General features: G+C 36.5%; 1 protein-coding gene across 4 annotated transcripts in view; it reads right to left on the bottom strand.

The window, feature by feature from the left end:
- Nucleotides 1-14,501, bottom strand: part of BCAR3 (BCAR3 adaptor protein, NSP family member) — an 86,203-nt gene extending 71,702 nt beyond the window's left edge. Inside the window, exon 1 of one of the 4 annotated variants that reach the window (XM_032117771.1) lies at nucleotides 14,261-14,501. The gene's annotated coding sequence lies outside the window, so the exon portion shown is untranslated. Of the gene's footprint in view, nucleotides 1-4,023; nucleotides 4,101-5,824; nucleotides 5,918-14,260 lie in introns of those variants that run through there. The other 3 variants (XM_032117773.1, XM_032117770.1, XM_032117772.1) reach the window with 3 other exon arrangements.
- Nucleotides 14,502-16,412: the final 1,911 nt, after the last annotated feature.

Below are 16,412 nucleotides of genomic sequence, written 5' to 3'. Positions count from 1 at the left end.
ACTGAGCTGAACTTTTACTTTCAGAGTGCTTTCCTGCATTCTCTCTCACAGTTGCAGTCATGCATCCTGGGGCACACGTGATGCAAATGCACAGAGGAAGGTGTTTTATACCTTGTAGCTTTTAAATCCAATTGTTCACACTACAATGCTTTACTATACTGATAATTCATTACTTCATTCCTCTGTCTCAGTATCCCAGAACCATTAAAAGATGCTGCTGCTGATGTTGGCTTGTTATACTCCAAACACAAGGTAAGCGATGTGTAATACCAGATTCTTACTTCAGCTATGACTTTGTCAAATTCGCATCACTGTAATTTTTTTAAAAGCATGTATGTGTGTATGACAAAGGGCACCAAAACTGAGTAATTCCAGATCACTGTGTGATTATAGTAAGTATTCCAGGCACAGTAATTCAAGCTCCTTTTTCAGTTTCCCCTTGGGATTCAGGCAGTAATATGACAAGCCACATATCATGGTGTAATCCTGCCCCCAGCAAAATTACTCATGTGAGTCAGCAGAGCCAGCAATTTCATCTCATCTGGAAAGTCATTTCCCTTATTGTGCCTTTTCTATTTCAGCAAAATTGACTTGGATTGTACCTCCAAATTAAAACTAGCCTCCTGCTGTGACAAAGTAATTTATTAGGATAAATTGATATATTGGACAGCTGCCCAAGTAAGTTTTCTTAAGGCTTTTAATCACTTGAACTTGGCATGCTTTCTAACTTGAATGAAAGGCCCATCAGTTTTGTTTTCAGATAGACTGCGATGTACTTCCATTTCAGATGTACCTTTATCTTTCTCTGTCGTTAGTGAAATCAACAAACCCTCTAAATTATGGCCTCAGTAACTCTGACCTTCCCATGCAACAGCATGTACACCTCAGGTCCTCTGTTGTGGCACTGAGTAATAACACTGACCAAAGGTCTGTCCCCTTTGCTGATCACAACTATTTACGCTTAACTAAGCAATTCATTCAGGACTGTTGTATTGTAATGCACGTTCGAATGGCTGAAAGTTTCTGCCATTGGAGTGACAGTTTCTGAATGCTGTAGAATGAACAACTAAAAAAATTGGAAGTGGAGAGTTTGTGATGCTACCCCTCAGAGATTTTACTGTCTTAATACAAAAGAACTACCTCTTCTTTTGCAGCCCAGGTTAGAATTCTATTTCTTCTCTTTCTTCTTTGAACAATTTGCCAGTTGTAAGATATGTTGTAAGTAGTGCAGGTAATTTTCCAAAACACACAGATTTACATCTTAAGACAGTAAATCTGTGTGTTTTGGAAACATCTCAAAAGATAACTGTTTTGTAGAAGGAATACTAAATGCAAAGTGGGAAAGCCAGAAGGTATCAGTCAATGACCCCAAAAGCTTGCTTCATCTCCACAGAAGCGTTAACATTTTAGTAAGAAAAGTAACCTTCTTCTCTGAGATTTGTTTCTACAGTAATGGTAATTTGCCATAATTTTCATGGCACTTTTTCTAGCCTACTGCATTAAATAAATTTTCCAGTTAAGAATTGGACAAGGTTCTCCTAACCTAATAAAGCTATGGGCTGGTAATGCACTTATTAAAGTCTATCATAAAGCCAAATCCATCGTTTCTGCTAGCAAAAAGGGAAGGGCACCTGCAAGACAGGGCAAGAGACAGAAGCAGCAGAAATATGTGAAAAGCAATCCACCAGCAGAACCAAAGTGTCAGACACTGATCAAACAAATATTGGTACTGTGCACTAGTCAGTCCAGAGAAAGCACTTATTGGGCCAAGGACTGTGGCTAAAAGGAGTTGGAAACTAGAACCAAAAATTCCTTCCTCTCTGTATTCACAGGAACAGAGCTTGGTACCTTGCATGTAAACTGGATGACATCACAAGTAAATATCACCATTCTTTTTCTCAGATAGGAACAACATGGAAAACCTTGACCTTTTGGTTAACTCTGCATGAAAAGCAATGGTAGGTGATAATTACTCATTGTGTAATAATTAGCACAATCAGATTTCAACTCTAGACTTCCATGAAAAGAACATCACAAGGGAAGAACTACCTAAGTAAGAAAATTTCATAGATAGGAATGTGACCTGTGTAGAAACCTTGTGCACAGGGCATCAAGGGTGAAGAGGGAAAAAGAAAGCATAAGAACATAATGTAAAAAAAGGCTTATATTCTTACAGTTTTGATAGTTTAACAAAATGAAACAAAGAAATAAAAGTGATCAAAGTAGTACCTCTGATAAATCTCTGTTATAATACGTAGAAAACACACAGGAAAATAATGAAAAAATATGTGAGAGAGACGATCTGGCAGAGAAAGTTACCCAGAGGAAGGGGCTGTTATTTCAAGTCAACTCAGGTGTCTTCTTTCCTTCACTGTACACAAAAAAACTTGTGCTGCTGCAAAGCAAGCAATGACAAGGAGGTGCTTAAACAGCAAAAGTGAAAATTTGAGACATTAAGTGTCCAGTCAAATCCTGCTACAGGTTATGGACTCCTCTTCCATCTAGAAAAGAGTCTGCATGTAAACATAAACCCTTTAATGTATCCCGGACTGCAAAATAAAACAAATGAGGCACAGACTTCCTTACTTTGGCCAACTGTGTTCTGGGAACAACTACAGTAAAGGGATTGGTAATCCTCTGGGGAGTGGCAGCACTTTAAGTCACTGTGGCTTTTTGATTCAGTGCAAAAATCAAGGCCCTTGAACAGAAGAAATGATAAAGCTGCATGGAAAATTTCAGTTCTGATTTGTGATACCCAAGAGGTTTAAATCCTGGGGTTTAGAACAATCTGAAAGTCTTTCAAGCATACCAAGTTGATGCATTGCTAAACAGTCCCTTTCTCTCTTAATGAAAGGACAGGCTTGAATAAAGTGTCTATGTCTTTATCCCATCGGAGTCTATGCAGAAGCTATATTGCTGAAAAGTGACCAAAACATATTTTACTAGACTCATGTTTCATGATTTGTTGAAAAGAGATGAGTACAGGAAAACAGTAGCAAAAACAAGGCAAAAACTGTGTACCTCCAAATATACCACTATCTTGCAACACTTCATTGGCAAACAGATCAAAACAAGCACTCAAATTCAAGCAGTGACTCTATTACATTGAATTTAAAATACAAATGAAAGTATGTCCCACTGGAACTTCTAAACCACCATATTTTAAAGTCATAATCAGTATTTGCAACATAAGTGTTATATAACATATAAACATAACATAACAAAAAGAGATATTTTTAAAAAATCCTAAGACTGTGTACATATGAGATTTAACTTTTACCCTTCTTTCCTCTTTCTTGGAATTTCTAGGCATTTCATTTCAAGCTTTTCCCCTAACTGTGACTAATAAAACATAATTTAAAACTCTGAAATTCTCAAAGTTTTATGGAAAACTTGAAATTGAAAATTAATTGTAAACTCTAAGAAATGCATTTAATTTTTGCCATAATGCAAATGACAAACATAAGTTTGCTTGTAGGATACCATAAGCTGCAAGCTTCTTTTTTTCTTTATATTGCTACCAATTAGCAGTTTGTGTACTACAAGCTAGATAGACATAGGTGAACTTTATAGATTGTTTATAGTTACATTGTGAACCATCACATTTTCATCAAAAGAGTTAAATTAAAGCACAAGTCTGAGAATTTTATAGGGTAAAGATATGATGACAACTCCTCCTAGTGGGAGCACATCTGACACAACAAAATTCAGAAAAATACAGATTTCCTATGTATCATGCTAGGTTTTTGCTGGTACTAGCTAGGTCTGCACTTTTTCTACCCTTTACTGATCTAAACTATTCATCCAACTTTTCAGTACTCTAGAAAAACAGCTATGGGCTTTTAAGGAAGGTGAAAATAATTTCACTTTAAAGCTTGCTGTTACACTGGCAAAACATGGTTTCTACACATAACTGAAAAGCAGGTTTCAAATTAATCGAAAGCAATCTTTTACTGTAGGACTACGTGTCACCACCACCTCTTCAAACAGTGGGTGAGACTGATGTCATGTAAAGTAACTTACATTTATCATGAACAATGAAGCTCTGCTGATTTACTGGTGCTGGGAATGCAGCTCGCCGTGGCTCCTTTTTGTTTCCTCTTTCACTCATACTTTGTTTCAACTGTGCCAGGAATGATTTCCATGTGAATGAATCCCTGCATTTATCTGAATAGACTACTCTATTCAACCAATTCCATCTCCAAGGCTCAGACTGTCACAGACATTACACATGCTGTTCAGCCTGAACCTAGAGGCGTGATTTTACCAGAATAGCTCAGAGCAGACAGAGCTATGAGGAATATGCAGTATCACGTAATATACTGAACAGGCTATCAATACTCTAGTTCATTTATTTTAGTCCCTGATTTGCTTCATGTTTCCTTGTTCAAATTGTTTTAAGTCCAAAATATTTTTGGTGAAATTTTGACAAATTGTTGTGAAAGATGTAAGGATACTGGATTCTTTGAAAAGAAACTATTAGCATAAATATTGTTGGCAGTCCAGGCACTGAAGGGATACTTCCAACACGGATTTTTATGTCAATCCAACATTTAGCAAATCTGTTGCAGACTACAGAGAAACAAATACAAAACATTACTCAACTTGTATATGCTGTTCTGGCCAATGTTTGTGTAAAGATAAATAGTTTACAAAGTACCAGGCAGGAGTTAAATACATACTGACTCAGCAACTACACAGCAGATTTTCAGGCCAGACATCTCACAAAAAATACCACAGACACCAAGCTACTTTATGTCAGACTTCAAATCAGGTATTTTCAGTTGGTGGGATTTCAATACTTATTACCAGCAGCTTACAAGAAACAACTAAGACAGTGGTTCATCATTCTTTATGTACTGCTTATGGAAGACAGAGACTAACCACCCTTAATTTATTTTCCTTACATACAGGAGTGCAACTTTATCCATTTCATAACATCAACATATTTTTAATTATTAAGCCAAAGTTCTAAAACAGAAGCAGTTTTTCATACAATCTTATTCAATGGGGAATATAATGTCACTGATATCCTGGGTAGCAAAAGGATAAATAGGATAAATGAGTTTAAAAGATGGTATATGCAGTTAAAACAAACAAACAAAAAAACTATTTAAAACAAAGACAACCAAAATTTCTGAACATTCTTACAGGATGAATTACCAACAGCTTTGGTGACATGCTTATATACTTATATATTTGTATACTTATGTTCTTACAGCACTTGTAAAAGCATACATTTGTCCTAGGAAGAGAATTTTGGTCCAATTCATGCAAATGTTCTTGCATTTCACAGGGAATTAAGAAGTGGCACAAAGCTGCTCCACTAGCACAAAGTATTTCAAAGAATTTTGAAAGTGTCACTTTGCTCTTGCAGATTTTAATAATACTTGACCCAGTGTATGGGCAATTCCCTAACTCTCTCTCGATGCCCAGATTAGTTATTGTACATTTTCCTGCCACTGGTCCAAAGTTAAAAAGAATGTACTGTGTATGTTTTTTGATTCCCAGAAATGGCAAATTTTTGTTTGTGCTTAATGCAGGTGATATGACAGCAATAAGGTGATCGAGTATTAATGAATCTAGCATGTCACCAGAAAAGCCTAGTAAAAATCTCCAAATACATTCAGTACAAACAACTTAGCAGATCTTTTGAAGGCTAGAGCTAATTGTAACAATATTTATGTGATCAGACTCAAATAAATAAATAGAACTAAGATCATCAAACACTTAAAAAGAAAGTGTTGATCATACAGTCTATTAAATCTTTCCTCTTTCTGTCTGTCTGTGTGGTCTTTTGTAGCTAGATGGGAGTTCATCCTACCTGCACAAGCAGTGTTAGTTCAGTGCTGAAATTGAGCCAGCATACACTGTTGAAAAGACTCCACAGCTGCTTCTCAGCTTGAACAGCCAGAGCCTGTAACGCACCCAGCAGTAACAGACTGTAAATACATATGCCATATAATCAGAAATCTGATTAAAGCTAGCATGCTAAGCTCTCTGTGGGGAGAGAGGATCAAGAAAAAAAATGAGTTTACATCTGTGATTCCCTGCTAAAATTTTACTGTGGACTGATCCAATTTGAACTTTCTAGTCCTGCTCCTTTCAATTCCTCAGCCATATCAACCCAGAAGTTCCTCACCTCCACTGCACCAAGTCTACCATTTGTGTGGTCAGATGCTAAACTGGATACATGAAATAGTCCTATTTTACTGAAAACACAAGCTTTTGTCCCTGTGGAGTGTGTATTTTTTTTAAATGTGCAGATCCAGGACCACAGTCTGTCTCAAGTTCTTTAACTACTAGCTACTACAATGGGTTTCTGAAATGTTTTATCATTTAATACATTCCTCTTCAGCTCTTCGGTCCTTCAGAATTGGAAGGAAATAGTAGGACTACCATATTTTTTAATAAGGCTACTCAGAGACACAAAACTTCTGAGCCAAGCTCCATTTTTTTTTTAAATTTAATATTCTTTTTATTTGTCTTCTGATGTTTTAACCTTTATGGTTAACCTAGGTCTTTCTTTCAAGGTGTTCTACAAATAACGCAGCTTTTTAAAAAAGGCTGAGATATTCACATGACTAATTAACTCTAGGATTTGAGTGCTATCTAATCTACCTAAATTGACTTGTGATAAGAATCAAACTGGCGGCAGAAATAACAACAAAATACATCACAGGTGCGTTTGCTAAATTATGGACCAACAGAAACATGTGCTCTCAAGTTGAGCTTCATTCTGCACCTACGTGGCAGTTTTTGCAGTGTAACGAAAGGAAGGACTGTGGTGGCTCGAGCAAACCAAGCTGATTTTGCATTGAAATGGATTAAAACAAAAGTTTTAGTTTGTCTGAGCTTGGTTTCTCCTTTTCTGCAAGAGCTTAGCAGTCCTGAGCCTTTTCACTCTGCAACCTGCCTTTGCTCTTGTGTACACATATTCTTACTGCTTGGCTGCTCTAAACTTCTGAACTGTGTAGTTAACCGGATTTTTCTTCTCCTTCTTGCTCTTTGCCTCTAGCTCCTCCTCATTAATTTGGTACTCCAAGCCACAAAGTCATGCCTGGTACGTTTTCCTACCTGTTTATGCATTCATTTTTGTTGACTTTTATTTTGCAATGAAGTGATAACTATTTAGGGGTTGAGAGCAGAACATAACATGCCAGTAGATGTAATTCAAAAAGCTGCATAATAAGCAATAAAAAAACCCAACTTTGAAATTAAAACAATTTAGTTGTAAATGCAACACCCTCAGAAAGTAGAATCGCTTGCTGATTTCTTTTGAATTAACTCATAATTAAAAAGGAAAAGAAAAATAGTGCATTTCCTGAACATGATCAATAATCATAAATTCGTTTGTTGGAAAAGACCTTTAAGATAGTCAAGACTAAATAAACAGGTTTATTAAAATAAACTATTGTATTCAGTGAGAATGAGTCTATAAGGCACTGGGCACAAAGCTGAAACAAATGAAGTTTTAATATAAATTCTGTTTTAATTTCAGATTGATGTTTTCTCTGTTTTCTAAACTGAATGTCCTCGTATACATTGCAGTTAGTGCTAGAACTCACAATACTATGCAACTTACACTGAGACAACTAGCAATAAAAAAAATGTCTGAGTATCATTAAAAGTTGGGCTAAAAATTGTAACACACCAGAAGCTGCTTTATGGAGAGCTCAGCCATAAAGGGCAAGATGGGTCATAGCCTCATAACTTGCCTAGTAAGTCAATCTGTCTGTAAGAGTCAGGCAATCCTTTGCTTACCTCTGATTGTATATGCAAAAAGCAGTAACTTGGTTTTTAGTACACCTTTGGACCCAAACAGCGAACGACCTGAAACATTAAAATACTTGGGTTCCAGCTGGAGAAAACACCAGCAGCAAGCCAGAAATTTCTTTGAATCAACTGAGTTTACATGCAAAAATGCTACCAGTCATATTTTTGTAAATGCAGGGCAAGTCTGATAAACAAAGAACTATTTCCTTTTCCTTTGAAGATATGGTATAGACAGTGCCAGAAGTACTAGAGACAGATAAAAAGCACCACAGGTAGATAACACAAAAGACTGAGCCAGTCTAAACTTGCAATGCCAATTCAAATTTGTTCAGAGCATTTTTGATTAATTTTGTGGTAGCAAGCTTAATTCCTTACCGAGTCTGTCTACATACCTGTTTTATTGATATTTCTGCAGATAGCCCAAAGGATTTCTTTCCAGTCCCTTCCTGCTTCCATCCTACTCTGTGATGCAGTGTTACTGCATTCAAGCCATGAACCATCCTTAAATGGAGGCTGGATTCTGTTGATTTCTCAGCCATCAGCTCTGAACTTTCCTTACCTGCTGCCTTCTGACAGCATTCCTCATGACAAGCTCCTATTGACACCGTGCTGTGCACTGACCTCATTCTTCCTCAGAAGTTCTCCAGCCTCACCTCACCATATTCTGTAGCAATCTGTTCCAGGAACAGCACGAGTGCAGAGGCAGGGTAGGACACCTCCAAGTAGAACTTAATTTCTCAAGTGTAACTTAGAGGATCTCAGCTGAGGTTCAGAGAAAAGCTGATTGCTTCAGCCAAGCCCTTAATTTGCAGCAACATCTGAACACCTGTTCAGTGACACAAGTGTATCTTAGTTTGTGTTAAAACTCTAATGCATTGCAGCTGAAGTACTGGGCTTCTACCTTCACTATTACTTTGCCTTTGGTTGTGTTGGGCTGTAATCTTGCAATTGCCAGATCAACTCATCACAAATTTTACTGTATGTATCACGTACAACCTGAAAGGAGAGCTTCAGTGCTTTTAAGCACTGGAGTTTAACTTATTAAACATTTCCTCTGACATCTGTCTGAAGCTTTATGCATTCACATTAGAAGAGCAAAAGACAAAGCTCAACTCTCTGCAGTGGTAACAGCAGGTCTACTTTGATATATTTCCCTTCATTTAATAATCCACCTATTTCAAAGATATTCTAAGTGTTTACAATACAAACGTAAATCTGCATGCAAAAATAACACCAACTTGCACATCAGCAGTAGTATTCCACAAAATGGAACTAAACCAGAACCTAGCTCATCTCCTGTCCTGGAGGGCTTGTTCAATAGAAGGCTTTCAAAGCGAGCCTGCATTAGGCTTGCTGCAGGAAGAGGGTCTGTGCTCTGTTGGAGCAGGAGGGTAACCAACTTTCAAGACTGACAAGATTGCACTGTAAAACCTGCAGTTTATTTACACAAGTACCCATGTTAATTTTAAAAGTCACACTAACATTAACTGAAAGATCTAGAAATTTGATGAAACAAGTGCACCAATCTGTAACACAGTAGTCATTGTACTAAAGTGTATAGTTGAGAGAACAATATCAAAGTCTCTCAAGTACTTTAAGCTACAATATAAAGGACTATTTCCATAAGATACTTAACATTATAAGGAAATTTTCTGCTCTCAGTTCTAATGACATGGCTGGGCATGGGTATACAGAACTTGTACATGGAAAGACAGTGGAACAACTGTCAAGAGCACTGCACTTATGGATGGTCCCCAAACTTCATGAGCAAAGTAATATGATTAATTTCCTAGACCATTTTTGCTAATTCTGATATTTAAAAATTTTATTGCAGTTTTTTTTTGAAGTCATACTCTCTCTTGGTATAACTAAACAACTCTATTTTATCCTCCTCCTCCTATCTTGTCCTTTAAATTTTCACTTTTCCTCTTACAGTTTCATGGACTCCACTTCTAGAGAATCCTGCTAACAGTATTTTCAAAAAGTAAGAAATAAACTCTGTATTAATGAGAGAGACACAGACAGATAAATGTGAGATGCAGTAAAGAGGAAGAAAAGCAGTAGCTAAAACCAGTCAGATGAAAAGACATAAAGAAAATTTTATGCTGGAGTTAGTAGAGAGAGTAAAGAGAATAAAGAACAGGAATCTAGCCCTGACCAGAACAAATCACTGAAAACGTGCAGCAAAACATGATTAGAGAAAAAGCTGACATGTGGGAACGACTAAAATTTTCATTGTTTTTATTTTCCCTACAGTTACATGAGCAATAGTGCAGTTTCACTAGTCTGGAAGAGTCTGTAAACATGTTAATAGCTCTAGAAGTAGATCAAGACTTGCCTAGATAATAGGTTTCTATTTTTTAAATACATAATTTTTCTCCCCATTAATAAAAAAAAATTCCATAGTTGAGTTGCATCAGTTGGTATGTTGTCTTCTGACTGAATTCCTGTAAAGTGATGCTGTCCTCAAGGCATTTTTTAAAATAGCTTTATTTTGGCAAGTCTTAAGGGAAAGTTATCAGCAGAGGCATGCAATTAAAAAAAAAAATTGTTCATATTCTGAGTAGTTGTGATGTAGGGTAAGAAAAAACCAGTAATATTAGGGAATTGTAATGAAAAAAATCCCAAATTACCTTATAGTAAGTAATAATTTCCTTGACTTGGAAATCAAGACATATATTCAATAATAGTATTTTTCCTCTTAAATGGTACCTGCCTGCATACAAAGGGAGTATTTTTTTTGTAAAAACAAAACTAAACAAAAAACAGCCCACCCCCCCAATAAACTCAACCAAAACAATCCACAGTGCTTTTCAGTCTATTACAGCTTTTATGTCAGTGTTATGACAAGGTATCATATAGCCCTAATTTCAACTGTTTGAGACAAGGACAATACAAAAAGAAACAAACCAAACTGAAAAAAGAAAGTGTATGGAGGAAGTGAAATAAAATTACTCAGAGGTATTTTTTCTCATTCTAAGATATAAAATGTTTATGTTGGAGAGCTTCAAAAGCACAAGCATATGATATCCTGTAAATCTTAGCTACTCTTCAAAACCATCACTAGGCTCTATAGCTGAGAAAATAGTTATGCAACAGGGAACTGCTATAGCAAGCTTAATGATGGGGGGATTAGAGTTGAAAGTGAGAGCACTAGACATTCTTTTCCAGCAACATAGTTCAAATCCCAAGTGAGACAGTAGGATAAATGAGCCAGAGGGCCTCCATTCATTCTCCAGCAAACAACACACCACAAAAGATCCATACATTGTGCCAGGAAAATAATCAGCAAGAATGAGAAGCCTTGGAAACAGAAATTCTTGACTTAGAGTTTGGTTGAAGGTCACTGCTCTAACACTGCACAGTTCATGTGTTGGTATTTGATATATTGATATGTAAAGGAATTTCTGAGTTGTTTATGCTCTTGCAAATGATCCAAAGATGGAGAAAAATATTAATTTTTTCAACTTCATAAGTTGGTGGAAGGGGACTAAAAGAAATGCTTCACATTATTGAAGTAGCTACTAAAACTATATAGACAAATCGTTTTGTAATTTCTGTATAAAGGAAAACAGAGTCAGATTTAAAGTTTTCAGTTTCTACACCAGAACTTCACTATAAATTAATAAGCCTACATCCAATTTGCTTGTTAAGATCCTGTTTAATGGTTTCAGAAAATTCCTGTTAGCTAATTAAACATGATGAACTGACGTTTACTGATTAGCTAACCCCCCGACTTCAAAACAAACCTATGCTACATTGATTTTTTTATTATTCCATGATGCTTGAATCAAATGAGATTAGACACAGTTAAGAAAGCAGCACTAATCTGAAGACACTACTCCATCAAATAAAGTGACAGGCCTTTTATTAAGAATATACAGAAAAGACTCCAACAGTGACTAGATTATTTTCCTTTATTTCAGAAACCTTTTTATATGACAAAAAGGGTACTTAGCCTGGCATCTAATTATAATTCAAATCATATAATCCACTGCAAAGCATTACGCAATCCTTGCACAATTTGGAAGTGCCCTTTACTGCAGGAACCAATAATGCACTGAGATGTGTAACTTCAATGCAACAAATCAGATCTGTGAGTGTTCAAACATTGGCACTGGCGATTGTGATCAGCTGCTGGGACACAGAGAAAACGTTATGGACATGAAATTAATGGTTGTTTTCAAGAAGTTTAGGCTTAGCAGTCTAAACTGTTGGAACTCAGTTTATTACTGCGTGTGACCAAAGAGGAAGACACAAAGAAGCATTTGCTCTTTTATGACTACTTGACTGAATGCACACAGCAGACATTCACTAATCTGGTCCACCATTACCATGATTGTAAACTGCTGAATGATTTTCCTGGACTCCAATCTGACACATACTGTCTGAGAGTATTCTTTAGCCAGATACATGTATCTTTCTTTAGCTGGTTGATGAACTAAACCCAATTCTAGAAATACAGTGTGGTGATTCAGCAGTAGGGACTGAAAGGCATGGCATGCTTTATGTTTTGAAAGCAAAACCCACTGAAAATTATGTAATTAAGAGTATCTTATAATTTTGTCATCCAAACAACAAAGGCACAACATCTCATTTGTTGAAATCAAATTTCTACACTCATGAAGTGCAACTGCCTCTCTCAATAGTACTTGCTCTTTGGTTCCTCCTGTGTTGCAGCACACTGACTGCAAGACTTTGAGGAAATGAGCTTGAAGAGTAGGACACATGCGGATCCTAAAAGCTTCAGCCCAGACAAAAACATCACATAAATATGGGAATGGTTAAATTAATTGCACCATGAGGGTTTTGCCATGAATGATTAATGCATTTCAAAGTTCTTACTATCTTCTTCCTTTGCTGATAGCGTGGCACATAGAAATAGAAACCAGTCTCTGACCCCTGCACACAGAACTAAAGCCAGCATAAGCAAGACAAGGACATGATACAGATTGTATAAATTGCTGTTGTAGCTAAGTTTATTTGCATACTGAAAAATCTCTTTGATGGTGCCTGCTGCTGGTGAGAAAAATGCGTTGGTGTCATTATAAGAACACCTAGAAAGAACGGTATTTTGATATTACAGTATCACAGAGGTGAATATGCAAACAAGAAAAGGCTAGGAGAGATCAAAAGAACCATGTTTAGAAAAAGTATATTCTGCATATAACACTATTTCACTAGCATTTCGGCACCCTCTTGTGTTGACTGGTGCTCAGAGTTAAAGTTCTGTGAAAAAATCCACTCCAGCATTAGTAACATAACTAACTGTGAAGAAAATCCTGATGTACATAAACAAAGAATCTTTCTATTCTAAAGCACAAAATTGGTCTTTTAAAGCCAAGAAATATGCAGAAGCACAAGAACCCAATCCATGCAATTCAACAGCAAGAAACTTCTGTCTAGAATGTCTAGAAAACCCTTGTGGTTTTGATAATTTGGTGAAAGAGTTACTTCTTAAGTATCTCTTTAAATCATTTATCCTTAAAAGGGTCTTTGTTTTCAGTTATGTATTATCCTAAAATTAATTTTAACTACTGTAACATTAAAATGAAAACCTCCTTTTACTATAGCTCACTGTATCATCCCTCACAAAGAAGTTGGTGCTTGTGCCATGACTGCAACATTTTTCCACGAGCCGAAACAAGTATAGTCATGTGAAATGAGCTCTGAGCAGCGCTGCTGTAAAGGAGGAAAGCAGACATTACACCGACTGGGTATTACAGCTGCTGTTTTCCTCAGCCTTTTCTGCCATCCTCCTACAGTATTAGATCAGACATTTACATGCAAACTTGTCTATGTAGCACATTTCAAACCTTTTTAATCCGTTTCTCTCTCTCTCAGCAATGATTCCATCTTTTTATTTCACATAAACCATTAATTACAAAACAAAAATGTATCTAATATATTTCTGTATTTTTCCTCAGGATTCTCCCTTATTTTTTCAAAGTCAACTGAAAAGATATGTTAAAATCAGATTAATTTTATCTTCCAAATAATTTAGATTGATAAATTCATATCTCTGAAAAAATAAAATTGCCTTGAACATAATGCAACATGAGAAGAAAGTTTCCTTGTATTATTTGCAAATAGTTGACACATACAATTGTTATCAAAAATATAGACCACGTAAAATCTTATAAACACTTCTCTTCTCAAAGTATTACAATATTACAAAAAAAAAATTTAATCTAATTCTCTTTGGATTTGACAATATCCCTTGCTATTTTATATTCAGATTTATTTTAAAATAATATTTTAAAAAGAGTTATCTATCTCAGAATTTTAAAAATCACTACTAGCATACTGAGAAATAGCTGCCACAATTAAGATCCAAGAGTAAAATCTTTCCAGATTTTAAACCCACAAAAAGTTGGTTTGGAAACATCTGCTAACACACGTAATTATTTGTTACTAACCACCAAGCCCTATTTCTAACTGTAAGACTGTACAGATTAATAAATAGACATACAAGAGTTCTTACCATAGCAGGAGACTATCATGGTCTACTGTGTGCTCTTAAAATGCAAAACCTTGACAAAAGACACACCTTGAGAAGTCCCGTGCCCAATCAGCAGTCAGACCTGCCCAGGAGACAGCAGCTGATGAATCACAGTGACGATAATTGAGCAGTGAGGTTGGATACTTCTCCCTGTAAATCAAGAAGTTGAATGCTGTGTTGAATAAACCTTTTCACACCTTAATTTTAATTATTATTTTTACTTTTCTGCTAAGTGAAAAATGTGCCGTCTATTTGCTAATGAGCCGTTAGGAAATAAAGAAGTTCCTACTTTCAGCTGAGAGTTTTGCAGGCTACTTCTTAAAAATATTTCTTACTAAAAAATTATTTTAAAAAAGTTTACATATAAACTGGAAGAAAGAAGAAAAACCAACATCCCCCCCCCCGCCCCCAAATTAATTCATTTATGTCCATGTAAAACTATGCACAAGCTCAAAACACCCTCCACCAGTCCAGAGTTCAATAGACTAACAGGGAGAGGTAAACTTATCTATTCCAGGCATCACATTTATAATAATAATAATAATTTATTATTATTAATTTTTTCTTTATTACTGATGATGATGATATTGTAATGGAAGTTACTTAAAAGTTCCAGTCAGGATCACTCCCCACTCACACAGGCTGTATATCTGCCCTGAAAACATTGATGTTCTCAAAACCTGGATGTATAACTGCATCACTTTGCTGCACTTTATCCAAGGGATTTCTCCTCACAGGTGTACTGATGCGGGGCAGAAGATCCCTTTATCCCATTGAGGAATCAGTGGTGGCCCTACGAGGCCCAGGCCAGTGCTGTGCTGACGCAGAGCGTGGCGGTCAGGTCCGGGCTGTGCAGCACACTCCCCATGGCTGCAGGACACAGCCAGCTGGAGGAGAGGAGTCCACAGGTAGCTCTCACTCCACGTCACTCATTACATTGACTGTGTGTCCTTGTCTTTATCTAAAAGTGCAACAAACAGTTCTGAAGTGAATTGGCTTTCTGTTTGACAGTAGACATGAGAAATAGAATTGTTTTAAGAAAATCCTGTAAGAGCTCAAAAGACCAAACTCTCAGATGCCTTTTCCCTGGACAGGATCTGCCCAGTGTGCTGAGCTCTAATTTGAGACCTGTTCAATACTACACAACTCAGCATCTGGAAGGAAATAAAACTACCTACACCATCCTTTTCTTTTACACTGTTAGCCACAACAAATGGTCTTTTAAGCAATACTTTATAGTCTGTCTTCCTTACTGGGACCATAACAAACCAGTATCTCCTGATGCCAATCAACAGGTCACTAAATTGCTTTTAGATATAATCCAAAGGAAAAGAGGTATCACATCAGGAGTGTTAAAATCCATGAGCTGAAAAGGAATGATTCTGCCATTTATGTAAGTATATTAAACTATATATGGCTTGCATGTGTAAATTCCCACAACGGATGTGTGTCACACAAGCTTTGCCAGCACAGAGATAGAAAAACAATCTGAATTTCTCATTTTATTAAGAAGGAAAGTAATACATTTTGGGGACTGATTTCATCATGTTCTACCACGGATTAGCTGCACACTCACTCTAAACCCATTCTGCACTGCAGGAGTGAAGACCCTGAAAACACAGCCTCTATCCAAAGCCAACCCCTTACCAAAGTTTTATTAGCACCATCAACATTATTCTCATTCTCCATAGTCCAGGTCTTTATGTTTCCCCTTTGCCCCTTCTTTTTTCCACTTACACTCGCAGATTTTCTAAGGATTCTAAAGTAACTTCTCTACCAGATTCCATTATTCCACTTTAACTCAGTGTGGTTACTTGTCCAGCTTGCCTAGAGACACAATTTCTCACACTTCACCAAATGCTATTTCACTCTTTCTCATTCTTATAAGTAACAAAAAACATACAGCTAATCTCTAGTAGATACTTGCTTTGCTGACAAACAAGATGCAAATTTTTCAGCCAAAAAGCACAAGGCCTCTATGTAACTAATACCAATTACATAGCAATTAATACCAAATACAAAAAGTGCTCCCTTCCAAACTACCTGTGAATAGGACTAGTCCTTGGAGGTAAATTAAAAAGCCATATTCCCCTTTTTAGACACACAAAGAAATACCTTGTCATCACAGCACTAA

Source organism: Corvus moneduloides, chromosome 9, assembly GCF_009650955.1.
Source record: "Corvus moneduloides isolate bCorMon1 chromosome 9, bCorMon1.pri, whole genome shotgun sequence".
In the NCBI taxonomy this organism is placed as follows: Eukaryota; Metazoa; Chordata; class Aves; order Passeriformes; family Corvidae; genus Corvus; species Corvus moneduloides.
The sequence above is the reverse complement of the archived record's forward strand: the minus strand, read 5'-3'. Positions and strand labels throughout refer to the sequence as shown.